Below are 14184 nucleotides of genomic sequence, written 5' to 3'. Positions count from 1 at the left end.
TCAGCCAGATTATGATTTGAAGAAAAATAACAATATGGAAATTACAATGAAAGTGCACTGCAACCCAAAAAACCAACCGGTTGCACGTCGTTCCCCAACAGAGTTGCCACAAAACTATTGGGTGAATATTTTGTCACCAGCGTACTAATGACAAAATATATAATTCACACAATGCTATGCTAGGAAATGAATCTCTCCTCTTATCAAGGGGAGGTTCCCTATGAAATTTCTCCTCTAATTAATAAGAAATTAAATTTGTGGGTTGGTGTTGGGCATATAACTCCCTTTTTTTAGAGTTTATGTATTCTCCCTTCACCTAGTTACAATTTCTCTACCTCTTCAGATACTTCAAGACCCACTGCTGGAAACTTGAAATGCTTTTTCATCAACACCCAATTGAAATTAATCTCTCCTCTCATCGATGTTCCAAGAAGGACTACTCCATCAGCTTATCCAGAACTACCCCCCTGGATGGAAGTAGTAGCCCCTAAAAGGAAAAAATAGGTGATATCCTTAGATGAGTTTGACTTTGAACTTTTAGCTCCCCCAAAGCCTAAGGGAACAAAAAAGCCAAAGATGATATCTCGGGTGGTAATAGACTCAGCTTCCAAGAGAAAATATGCTAAATTTTGTTAGGATTCCCACAAATACTGAGAGGGGGGGTGAATCAGTATCTAACTGATTATGATGTAATGTTAATAATAAATAGGTGAAGATTCAAGATGCAATGTCCCATGTCCAAATCATCACAAGTTCTACCTTGATGCCAAACGAAGCAGAAATGAAAGTCATCCTTGCTAAATTTGAAGATTTCCATAAATCCAATGAAGAGGGGAATCAAGAATGAAGTTCCCCCTCCTGGCATCCTTTCTTCATGCAGTCACACTGATAAATGTTGTCAATTTTTGTGTAGCTACACGTTTTCTTTATGTAGTAGTTGTAGTAAAATGGGACTGTACAGTTGAATAAGTCAACTGTACCCACCTTTTTCTCAACTTGTTTTCCTATATAAGGAGGACCTTTTTGTAAATATTTTATCTTTTCCATGCTTAGCAAAACTTAGCTGATTTTTTATCCCAACTAAGACTTTGGGCTATTTGTTGTGAAAATCCTATCAAACGAATAAAGAAAATAGTTTTGTTGATTACAAACTTTGTGTTGTATCAAGAAACTCATTTATATAATTTGATGTTCCTATGTCCATTGAATATATATTATCTTTACTTCTTTGATCTTTAAGATATTGCTACATGGTTAGAGAGATCTCAACTCTTGCAAAGTAGACTTTGTGCTCTTAGCATACTTGAGAAATCTGCTGATAAATTAAGTAACTTGTGGTAAGCTTTGTATTGCTGTGGTTATTTGTAGTTTAATGGATTAGAAATCTATACTTGAAGACTTTGAGCTTTAAGCTAAGTTTCTAATTGTTTAATTTGTAACGATCAGTGTGAATTAGTGTTACCATAAAGGAGACTTTGTGCTGCTTAATAGAAACTCTTGGTGTAGTTTGTTAGATTAATAGTTCTTTTCTTTAAGTATCTGAAGAGGTAGAGAAATTGTAACTAGGTGAAGGGAGAATACATAAACTCTGAAAAAAGAGAGTTATATGCCCAGCACCAACCCACAAATTTAATTTCTTATTAATTAGAGGAGAAATTTCATAGGGAACCTCCCCTTGATGAGAGGAGAGATTAATTTCTTAGCATAGCATTGTGTGAATTATATATTTTGTCATTAGTACGCTGGTGACAAAATATTCACCCAATAACTCCAGATCAATATTCTCACTATTTACTTCCTTTGTTTTCTCTTTCTCATGTTCAACCTATGTCTCAATTTGTTCATTAACTGGTTCCTCAACTTGTTTTTCTGCCTATTCCTCTGCCACTACCAGTGGTGTGTCAGCCGGTGGGGGTAGATTATCTTAGATAGTCAAATCAGGAATGCTACCAATTTTGCTCTTACCCTTATCACTTTGTTTCTGATATACTTTAGTAAAAGTTTTATCCATTTTCTGTCTATTTTTCTCTTCCTTCTTTTCCTTTTCAACAAAGAATATGTCCCATTTATCAGCAATTTCATTAGTTATTTCTTTTACTATGCCTTCCATTAAACTAACTTGTCGATGACCACTAGCAAAAACTGATCGGTTGGCTTCTGTAATCAATTCATCAATTTCCTATCGAGAATTAACAGGGTGAATGACCAACAATGCTTCAACCTTTAACTTCTTATCCAGTTCCATTATAGATGTCCTTTTTGCCTCAATTCTTAGATAAAGATCATTAAGCAAATCATCAACAACCTAAATCAAAACTTTCTTGAAAATATCAAGATGTAAAATGATGCTTTCCTCAATTGTTTCCTTGTCATAATCCTTGAAAGTATGATAATATTTGTTAATGTTGCTAATATTTCCATCCTGTGTAATTTCATTTATAAGAATGTCAGATACCTTAGATGTTGGTTTCTTTGATGTGAGTTTCTTTTTCTGAATGTTGGGCTCTCTTGTAGCTTGTTGTTTCTTTCTTAATGTTCTTGTCATCTTAGGAGAAGGAGTAGGTGCCAGTGAAGGTCTCCTTTTCTTCCTTTCAACCCTTTTAAATTTTGTTGCTTTATCACTTTCTATTTCAGAAGAAGTAACAATCGGTGAAACATGAGCTACTGGTTCTTGTCCTTCCAGTTCACTAGTAGAAATACCACTAATGTTCATTACATTTTCCTTTACTTCCTTAACCAATTTAGATGCATCTTTCATGAATTTTTCTCTTCTCTTTCTCTGCTTCTGCATAGATACAACACTCAATTATTTCACTTGTGCCAAATATCTTTTTAGTTGGTTCTCTACGTGCATCAATAAGTATCCTTGCATAAGACTCCAAATTGTTTAGATCTACTTCATAGTCCATCTTTTTTATCCAAATGGTTTGAGGATTAACAACTTCCATCAATGTCTCATCTCTGTTGATTACAAAACATATCTACTTGTCATATTTCTCCACAATACTTTGTGGAATCCTTTATGTTGGCATTACATTAAGTTTGTTGGTATGATGATATTGAGAAGGTTGTTCGAGATTGATGATATAATTGATAAAGGATGATTATTGTCTTAATAATATTATTTTGTCATTGATGTCAAGCAATTGATTTTCTGATTCAATATGATGTTGCCATATCTTAAAGAGTATGTTTTGATAAGTATAAAGATGTTGGTAAGTGACATTGAAAGAATGTGAAAATGAAGGGGAGTAATAATTTATTCAATGGGAAACTATTACTGAGTTAGACAGTGATGAGATTATGATATTTTGATTGTTTTGATATCCTATATATGTGTATTTGAAGACTGAATAAGAAGGAGAAAAGATTTCATGTAATAGAATGAGTAAAGGTTTGATACTATTCTATTTTACCGAGCAAGGAGCTAGTCAGTAAATTCCAAGGTTATCGGTGTCGGTTAAAGAAGGAAGAAGTCACCGAGCATTGTTAGCAAGCAAAGCTACTGAGATGAATACAGAATGTCTACCGAGTAAAGTTCAAAATTAACCGAGTATCAACCGAGCAGTAACATAACGCATTGGATGAATAAATACATTATTAAATGAAGGATGCCAATGAGCTGGAGATTTATAGAAGATTGGAATGTCATGCAAGAAGTTTGTTAAGGATCAACGGCAATGAAAATTCAAGAGTTAGATCTACAGCATAGATTGAACGATCATAACTGAGCACAAGTACCAAGGAAGGAATACAAGTTTCAAGGCAAGATAAAATGTTTTTCAGTTCGAAGGATTCAATGAACCTAGTCAAGTTTGAAGACTTGATAAATAATATTAATCATGGGAAATGTGATTAAGGAGATTAAGTGGTTAGGAATTGCTTATAAATAAAGAAAAGTTGATGAACAAAGTATGCGGGCAAATAGAAGAACAGTGATGCTGCAGAAGTGATTACAGAGTATAGAAGATTGAAGAAAAGAGTGAGAAACCTAGCAAGGAGGAAGATAAGTCTTATGACAAGATTATTTTGAGCACATAGAGTCTGCTATAACATTTCAGATGTGAAGTTGCAGACATATTTTATTACTGTTATTTATTTTTGTAAGTGACAGGAAATCTCTTAACTGAGTGGACCTAACAGTCTTATTTGTAAATCCTCTAGCAAGGTAACATTCTAATTGAGTGTTTGAAATCCTTTAACAATGTCACTTCTAACAAAGTGCAAGATTCTATTAGATTTGAGGGAAATCCCTTGACCGGGTCACATCTAGCAATGTGTTTATGTAATCTTTAACAGGATTGGCTTTTAACCGAGCATACTTTAGAAGAGTATATTTTCTTCATGGGTCTAAAATCCCATAGTGGTTTTTCCCTATTTGGGTTTCCACATTAAATCTGGTGTTAAATGTGTTTTGATGTTTCAAGTTTATCAGTTTATGAGTTTGAATGATTTACAGTTATAGTTGCATATCAAGTAAGTTCCACCGAGGTTGAATCTGATTGGAACTATTGTATTGTGAGTTTATCTGATTCACCCCCCCATCTCTTATTTAACTAAAAATTGGTATCAGAGCTAGAACTTCGAAAGAAAAGTTTAAAGGAACTTGAGACAAGATCTGAAGATATATAAAAGGGATGCACCAAAGTTGAACAAGTCAAGTTTCACCACATTGCAAAAAAGGATGAAGTTGCACTTATCAGGAATTGGAGAATATGCAACATATTATCTGGAGAATGATTACACTGCACCTAGCACCTACCCTATGACAATAGAAGAAATAAAGGCAAAGCACGAACATATTCAAGCAATGATTGAAATAACATCAACATTGACCAACTCAGAGTTTAATGATCTAGAAGGTTGTAATGATGCCAAAGCTATGTGGAATAAGCTTACATTTGTGTATGGTGGTGATGAACATGTTCAAAGAGCAAAAATAGACAATCTAAGAGGACAACTTGAATCCATGAGAATGAATGAAGGTGAAAACATAATCCAATATAGTACAAGGTTAAAGGAAACTATCAATCAAATCAAAGGAGCAGGAGGAACTATTGAAGAAAAGGATGTAACAAGTAAGTTGCTGAGAACACTTCTACCTCCTTATGTCATTCGAGTCTCTGCAATTAATGAATTAAGGTTTGTACCAAACATGCCAGTCTCTTTGGATGGTACTATCGGTAAGCTACATGCTTTTGAGTTAAGTAATTTTGATAACAGTGGGTCTTTGGTAAACAAAGTTGAATCTGCATTCAGTTCTTTTCATCTTGGTGAATCTGATGATTACAATGATAGAATGTATAAGTATGCTGAAGGAAATCACAGTGGAGCAAGTGAGAGATTTCACAAAAACATGGAAGAAGTACACAAACTATATGAGGAAATTAGAAAGCAAGAAGAGTTTGAATCATTATTGGCCAGAAGGTTACCGAGAGGCAAAGGTAAGTCTAAAATAAAGTTACCTTTAAAATGTTTTAACTGTGATAAAATTGGACATATGGCTTCTAACTATCCTAACAAAGAATCTAGTGAAAAGAGAGAATACCAAGATGACAGACAGAAAGACAACCAATACAGAGGGCACCGAGACTTTAGAAGGAGAGATAGAAAGACATGCCTAGTAGCTGATGAGGAATTCAATGATGATAAATCTGATGGGACTGAGATAGAGGAAGTTGTATATGTGGCTATCAAAGATAGATCAAATGAAGAAAGGTATGAAGAAAAAGCCTTATTATCACACATAAATAATAATGATTCTTGGATCATAGATAGTGGATGCTCACATCATATGACATGTGATAAACACAAGTTTGTTAAATTAGAAGATTATGATGGAGGTTATGTAAGATTTGGTAATGATGCACCATGTCCTGTGAAAGGTAAAGGTTATATCACACTTCTTAACAATGCTAAATGTGATGATGCATATTGGGTTGAAGGTCTGAAATTCAATTTATTGAGTGTAGCACAGCTAAACAATATAGGATACCGAATAAAATTTTAGAAAGGAATTGTCAAAGTTCATGACAAACATGGAAAGTTGGCTACTACCAGGACTCAAACAAGACGTAATACATTTCATCTTGAATCAACTTGGAATAATTGTCTATATGCAAAAATAGAAGATACCTGGTTATGGCATAAAATGTTTTGTCATGTAAATTTTGATAACATGATCAAAATAAGTAAGAAGCATTGTGTAAGAGGTCTATTGAGTTTGGAAAAACTTGAGAATGCAATATGTCGAGGATGCCAGATGGGTAAGATGACAAAATCAAGCTTTACAAGTAAGTCTTACACTTCTAAAGGAATTTTAGATCTTGTGCACACTGATCTTTGTGGTCCTATGAAAGTTCAAAGTTATTATGGTGATAAATACTTCATATTATTTGTGGACGATTACTTAAGGATGATGTCAGTTATGTTTTTAAAAGAGAAACCAGAAGCCTTTCAAATGTTCAAATGGTATAAGGCAAGAGTTGAAAAAGAAACAGGAAGACAGTTGAAATGTCTAAGATTTGATAGAGGAGGAGAGTTCATTTCAAATGAATTTAACTTATTTTGCAATGATCATGGTATAAAGAGACAAGCGTCTGCATCGAGAACAACACAACAAAATGGGATAGCTGAAAGAAGAAATGGATCAATTGTAGATTGTGCCAAAATTTTGATGATAGAAAAGAGAGTACCTCAAATATTTTGGAGAGAAGCAATAAGCATTGCAATTTACACCTTGAACCGAGTACAACTAAAGAAAGGAACTATGAAGACACCGTATGAAATATGGTATGACAAGAAACCAAATGTAAGTTATTTTAAAACATTTGGAAGTAGATGTTATGTTCACAAAGATGACAGAAATGGAAAATTTGATCAGAAAAGTGAGGAAGGAACATTTCTTGGTTATTCCTCTAAGAGTAAAGCATTTAAATGTTTGATCAAATCATCTAACAAAATAGTGGAAAGTGCAAATATGAAAATTGATGAATTTGCAGAAAGGAACGATGAAGGAAATTCCAAAGAACCAGAAGATTATGAAGAGTTTGTATATGTACAACCAAGAAGTCTTACCAAGAAAGCCGATGAAGAAAATACTTAGTTACCGAGTGATGAAGAAGATCATACAGAGCCTACCGAGCCTATATTAGCAAAATATGTCAGAAGAAATCATGCATCAAGTCAAATTATAGGAGATAAGGATGCTCCAGTGATGATAAGGAACAAACTGAGACAGAACACATGTCTGATATCCGATTTTGAACCGAGGATAGTAAAAGAGGCATTAAGCAATAAATATTGGGTGAATTCTATGACAGAAGAGATTGAAAAAATCAAGAAAAATGAAACATGGACATTGGTCCCAAGACCAAAAGAGAAAAATGTAATCGGTACAAAGTGGATTTTCAAAAACAAGCTAAATGAAAAAGGTGAGGTCATTTGGAATAAAGCAAGGCTAGTTTGCAAAGGTTCTGCTCAAGAAGAAGGAATACACTATGGTGAGACTTTTGCACATGTGGCAAGACTTGAGGGAGTGAGAACATTGTTGGCATATGTTGCTTACAAAAATTTCAAGATATATCAAATGGATGTTAAATTTGCATTTTTGAATGGTATACTAGAAGAAGAAGTCTATATTGAACATCCTGAAGGATTTATTGAAGAGAAGAATAAAGATCAGGTATGTAAGTTGAAAAAAGCTTTATATGGCCTAAAGCAAGCACATAGAGCATGGTATGAAAGGTTGCACTCTTACTTAATAAATATTGGATTTATGAGGACTAGTGAAAACAACAACATGTATATGAAGAATGATAAGGAAAATGGAATACTGATTTCAGCCATATTTGTTGATGATATTATTTTTTGTGGAAATGATTCTTTATGTAAGAACTTTGGAAATGAATTGGGCAAAGAATTTGAGATGTCATTAATTGGTGAAATAAAGTATTTTATAGGTTTACAAATACTGCAAATCTAGCAATGTGTTTATGTACTCTTTAACAGGATTGGCTTTTAACTGAGCATACTCTAGAAGAGTATATTTTCTTCATGGGTCCGAAATCCCACAATGTTTTTTCCCTATTTGGGTTTCCACGTTAAATCTGGTGTTAAATGTGTTTTGATGTTTCAATTTTATCAGTTTATGATTTTGAATGATTTACAGTTATAGTTGCATTTCAAGTAAGTTCTACCGAGGTTGAATCTGATTGGAACTATTGTATTGTGAGTTTATCTGATTCACCCTCCCCCTCCCCCCCCCCCCGCTCTCATTTAACTAACACTTTCCCTTGTCTTCATCTTAGTTTGAAAGTTCTTAAAATAGTCTTTTACAATGTCATCACTGTTAGCACCTATACCGGTAATTGCTTCCATGATTTGTCTACCAACAGGGATGTCATAAGTAAAGTCCTTTTGACCAATGTCAGGTATCTCCTTTGTGAAGTAAAGAATTAGACACACAAGTAAGTTTCCAAATCGGAAGGTTCCCTCCTTATCACCCTTGATCTTTTTCAAATTTTCCAATAGTCCATCCTTAAGCCATTCACAAATGTCAATCCTTTCATTGTTCTTCACAATTTCATATGCACTATGTACACACAAACTAGAAACATAATTTAATATATTTGCATGAGTAACTCTATAATCAAACACCATGCTCACATATTTCACATTCACATCAGTGATATCACTAACCTTAAGAGATCTATTGTCAGATGTAACTCTGGTTAGGTCCATAACACCCTTGTTTCGAATCTTCTTCTTCTTATCAAACCTAGTACTGGTTGAGGGTAAACCAGTAATTGCCTTAATAGCCTCTTTAGTAATTTAAAAGACAAAATATAGCCACATAAATTCCCCATGAACCCTGCTAAGTACAAGATAAACTATCTCATTCAGAAATTCAGGAATGTTCAAGATTTCAACAAATCCTAAATCCTCAACAATATTATGCTCCAGTTTGATTAGGCCTTGTTCATGAATTATAACATTCTGGTACATATTTCTCAAATCATCAGACCCTAAATTCTCTATGTTGTAGTTAATATATATCCTCGGGTCTTTGGAAAAAGCAACTCCCTTCAAAATCTTAGAAAAGACTCCAATGGAATCATCTTGCTTAGTTATCTCAGGAATAATCTTAAAAACGGGTCTAGGATGCTTAACATTATCTATCATAGTAGGGTTTGCAATGAACTTAGGAACAAAAGATGAAGTATCCATGATACTAAGATAAATACCTCTTTTTCACGATAAATCCTCTGAAAACGCCCTAAAAATGTCTTAGTTGCTTCACCTCTTGAATGCCTTGCTCACTCTTTGCGCTCTTTAGAAATTTGAATGCTTTGTGATTTGAAATGAGGGATTTTCACGCTTTATAACCAAAAAGGTTCTCCAACAACCACATTAAATGCTTCTGGTTAAGTGAAAACTTAACATATCAGCCGATAAAGAAGAAATATAACTTCTGACCATGAACTGAGGGTAAAATGCATGATTTTTTAGTTTTCTGCCATACCCCTAAGGATTATTCCTTAGTTAGATGAAGAATCTCCTACTAGTAGAGGGTTACCCTGTTCTACTGGTGTAGAGATAGATTCATCAACTTTCTAATCTCTCTTCTTAATCCATTGTCTTGAAAATTCTTGCTTTATTTCATTTAATTTTTATTTTCCTTTGTCATTAGATCATTTATTGTTCGTCGATGAATTCTCGCTTGTACAAAATTTTGCAATATGCCCAATCTTGTTACATGCATAACAAGTTATATTTTTTCTCTAAATTTCTTTTCCATAACCTTGTCTAGTTTGTGCTCTACATTGATTAGATAAGTGACCAAATCTACCACAAACATAGAATTTCACATTCATTCTACAATTATCTGAGTTATGACCATTTTTATTGCATTTGGAACATTGACCAGTGGGTGAGTTTGCATTTTGATTATATCTAAATCTGCACTGATTTGCTCTATGACCAAATTTGTTGCAATTAAAATATTTCTCATTAAATTTATAAGCATTAGGTTGTCTTACCAGTTTGTTGTGATCTTGATTGTTTGCAGTCCCAAAACTTTCTCCATGTTAAAATCCAAGTCCAATTGTATCTCCATCAGGTTTCTATATTTTCAGCATGTCATCAAGCTTTTTTGAACTTTTCTTGAATTTGTCTTTGTATTCATTTGCAGTGACCAATTCATTTTCCCGAATTCCAACTTGTCTTATAAGCTCCTCTTTATCATGTTGCATGTGAATCAAATCTATCCTAAGCATATCATTTTCATGACCAAGGCTCAGATTTTCATCAGCTCCTTCATTAAGTCTCCTAGTCAAGCATTCTTCATTCTTCTTCCTGACTTCAATATCCTTGCATAGCCTCATGGTTAGATCTTGCATCTCATTCTTCATGTTACTGTTCTCTTGTCTTAATTTCCCTGCAATATCTCTAAGAGTTTCCTTTTCATCGTCATCTTGTTTTTGCATTTGCTCACAAAGTTCCTTCCTCTTATTTTGTGCTATAACCAGGTTCTCCTAAAGACCTTTAAAGAATTCCTGGGAAGTCCTTAGATCATCTTCAAGTTTGATATTCTTCAATTTTTCTACATCAAAATCTTCAAGAGCTCCTTCCAACTGTTTTCTCAAACTTTCCATCAGTACCAATTTCAGAATCTTCCTCAAGTTGTTAGGCTTTTGCAAATAGAGGACTAGAATCTAATACCAATTGTTAGATGCAATGATAGTCCCAAAGACATTGAAAGGGGGGGTGAATTAGTGTCTAACCGATGGATGGAATTTTGAACTTATTTATAACTTTATAACCCAAATTAATGTACCGGTAAACAAGTAATAATGCAGTAAAGAGAAATAAGAGAGAAAGCATTAATGAACACCATAACACAAGATATTCTGGTGAGGAAACCCGATAAGGGAAAAACCTCTATGGGATTTGTGACCCACAATATTTACTCACTAGCCAATATGAATAAATATTACTTACAATAAGGACCTGCACATGTAGGAAGGCCAACAACCTAGAGATCACTACTCAAATGAAGGAGTCCCACTGACTACAATATGGATAATGAAATCTAGATACAATATACTGCTCAAAATAGCATCTACAATGCTTGATTTAGTAGCGATTTAAGCTCAATAAAAAACCTTAACCGAAAACCTTGTCGATAAATGATATTCGCTCACATAATCATAACCTATCTTCACTTCTGCCTTATTATAAAATCTTCTATGTTCTATATCAAAATGACCTACAAGATCTCATACATATATGAGTCTTTATAATACATCATGTAGGCTATAAATAATTAATTACATTACAATATAATTCGCATAAACAAAACTTTATCTCATGTCGGTCTGGGTATCAATATGATTCATTGTTGGTGTAAAATGGATGCCAGTATGAATGAGCTTTGCATAGCTGTCGGTGTCGGTATGTGAAGTTTGTTGCCGGTAATCTTGTAGAATCCTGTTACTAGTTGGTTGCCATCAATGACAACATCAACCATTCTCATATGAGTGTGTAATACCAACACAGGACCCCCACTCCCATAGGTTGAAGATGTAGTCACCATATGAAGAGATGACTGACAAGTGAGTGTTCTCACACCGGATCCTTTGATGAGACAAAGGAAGGCCTTAAGTGCATGCAATGAGGGTTACACGCTAATCAATAGAGAAGGCATGATTGAGATGTTGATATAGATGAAGAGTGATGTGTTTGTCACCTTGACAAACTGGTTGTGATATGGTTAGAGCTGATTAGGGAGAAGACAAGGCTGAACTAATTCAATCAGAAGAGAATGGGATGATTAAAGATGGAGTTAATTGAAGGTTGATGACATGATGTAATCAAGAGGGGTTTACCAATATGAATGTTCACTAGTAGTATGAACAAGGTGCAGATGCAGATGACTCCTCATCTGATGATGTTGTACATAAGGCAGGTTAGCAAGTGTATTGACTGATTGATCTGCCCACCAAAAGAGAAGCTAAGTGTAAGGTGGATGATAGACTAGCTTGAGGGTTCAACTGACATAGAAGAGGAACCAGTAAAGTGTTTGGTCAGTGACCCTATCTAAACTAACATGATGATCCAAGCTAGGATTTGGTTGACATGGATGCCACATGGAGTCAAGGTGGTGAATCTGCATGTAGCGATAGGAGGAATGTACACCAATAGGGTAGCTATTGAGTTAGTCGATATTAATGATATATCCCAAAAGTCACGAGACATGTTGCAGGGTTATTGCAGGGGTTTGAGGCTCGAGGTCTGGAGGACAACTATGAGCTAGCTAAGAGTGATTGAGGAGATCAAGGCGGATGAAGGAAACATCAGAACCAAATCTTGGGGATTGACCAAGAGACCAACTGATAGGGTAAAAAGTAGATCACCAAAGATGGAAGGCGTGATCTGGAAGGTGCGTTAATGGCAAAGTTGTGCAGCTGGTAGTCTGGAAGATCAAATCAGATTGGATCTGATTGGATTTGGTTTACCTCGAGGATGGTGAGGAAACCCTAACAGTTTAGAATTTTATGTCTTTTGTACGAAAACCTAGGCTATAAATATGCAAGCAAAAGACATGGTTGTTGTTGTTGTTGTTGCTGAAGAGAAGGATATTATGCTATTGCAAAGTGTATTACTTTTGCATATGAGATAAAATCATCCAAGTGATCAACGAGCATCTAAGAAGAGGGTGATAGTGAGGGTGAACAAGGTTGAAGTGTTTAATTGGTAGAAGAGCAGAATTAGTAGTGGTTACACCGACAAAGAAGAAGTGAAGAGAGTTGTAGAGAAGGAAGACAAAGAACCAATAGAGTATAGTACGGGTAAAGTGCAGAGAGTGAGGAGGAGATCTAGCAGAGAAGAAGAAGAGGAGAGGTGTACTGGTAGAGTTTACTAGCAGCAAGGTTGTAGTTGAGAGCAACAAAGGAGTGATTTGGTGCAGTAGAAAAGGTATCTCACCGACAGAGTAAGATATTTGAAATGGTTGCAAGATTCACTTGTAACACGACAACTACTTTTGTAATTGATGTTTTCATTAAGAACACAAAGTTGTAGCTCAGTGCAGGGGTTGTAGCTCCTTTGGGTTGTAGCCCATAAAGTCAGTGGTTGGTGCTCCTTGGGTTGTTGCCCTAAATTCGGGGGTTGGTGCTCCTTGGGTTGGTTCCCTAAACTTTGTAACAGTGTTTATTGTGAGGCTGGATTGGAGTAGTAGTCTCCAGAAGCATTATTGACCGAGGTTGTTCCCATCCTGGTTTTTCCTCATATATATTGGTGTTATGTGATGCTCTTTGTGTGATTGCTCTTGTGTAGGTCTCCCCATTAACCAGTAAGTCTGCATTGAGTTAGATATGTTAACCGGTATGCTCACATAGGATAAGTAAAGAGAAAAGTTTGAACCACTGATTCACCCCCCCTCTCAATGGTACATTGTGTATAATAGTATATATGTATATACATGTATGTATATATATATGTATAAATGTATATATGTATATACATGTATGTATATATGTATGTATATGTCTATATATGTATGTATATATATGTCTATATATGTATATATTTGTATATATATGTATATACATATGTATATAAATGTATATATATATATATATATGTATATATATATACACATATATATACATGTATAGATATATATACATATATATGTTAGGATAACCAATGAACAACTGAGAGGGGGGTTGAATCAATTGTTAATAGATTCTGTGAAATGATGCACTTCAAACCTTATACCTGAATAACTGATAAAGCATTAAAGTATAATTGAAAAAAAAAGAATCCATACAATGCAACCATATCATATAACACCATGATTTATACATCGAAAACCTAGTAAAGGGAAAAAACATGATGAGAAGCCCTACCCACAATCAGATGATACTTTTGTAGAAAGTATATGATTACGATAGGGTCCTGCACATGCAAGAAGACACACTGCCTAAGGTGTACTACTTATCACTATGGAGTCTCACTGACTATAGAGATGTCAACCACATCAAAATATTTGGACAATAATCCTGAGAGAAGAAATGATGGTGATAGCATCAAACATGCCAGATTACAATTCCGGTTAGGCTCAATACCAGAGGTCGAAAACCTCTTAAATAAACCCAACTCAATCACCTATGATTAATC

Source organism: Cryptomeria japonica, chromosome 2 (assembly GCF_030272615.1).
Source record: "Cryptomeria japonica chromosome 2, Sugi_1.0, whole genome shotgun sequence".
Lineage (NCBI taxonomy): Eukaryota > Viridiplantae > Streptophyta > Pinopsida > Cupressales > Cupressaceae > Cryptomeria > Cryptomeria japonica.
Note: the sequence above shows the minus strand (reverse complement) of the source record.